Below are 625 nucleotides of genomic sequence, written 5' to 3' on the forward strand. Positions count from 1 at the left end.
TCCTCTGGAATTACCAGTCTCCAGCCTTTTCCTTTTCCCGAGAGACTCTCCTGAGAATCCTGAGGAGACTCTAATTTCTTGGTGACCATTGTTTTTAATAGTCTGAGCCAAAGGGAGAAGCTACCAAGTGTCTCTCTTTAGGATATCTTTTTAAAACATTATTTATTTTTATTTTATGTGCATTGGTATTTTGCCTGCATGTATGTCTTTGTGGCGTCATGTCCTCTGGAAGTGGAGTTACATACAGGTGTGATGCCACATGGATGCTGGGAATTGAACCTGGGTCCTCTGGAAAAGCAGCCAGTGTTCTTAACCACTGAGCCATCTCTTTAACCCCTCTTTAGAATATCTTAACTTTGAAGCTGAAGAGCTGGCTCAGTGGTTAAGAGTACTTGGTGCTCCTTCAGAGGACCGGAGTATGTATGAGCCCTAGCACCTACGTCTCAGAAGCTCAGAACTACCTGCATCTCTAGCTCCGGGGATCTGATGCCTCCTGCCTCTTTAGGTATCTGCATTTCTGTGTATGTGCGTGCATGAAAACACACACATACAAAATTGAAAATATTTTTTTTTTTCCAAAGAGCTTCTTAGCCTGGTGTGGTGACACATTTTTTTTTTTTTTTTT

The sequence above is a fragment of the Mus caroli genome, chromosome 5 (genome assembly GCF_900094665.2).
Source record: "Mus caroli chromosome 5, CAROLI_EIJ_v1.1, whole genome shotgun sequence".
Classification (NCBI taxonomy): Eukaryota; Metazoa; Chordata; class Mammalia; order Rodentia; family Muridae; genus Mus; species Mus caroli.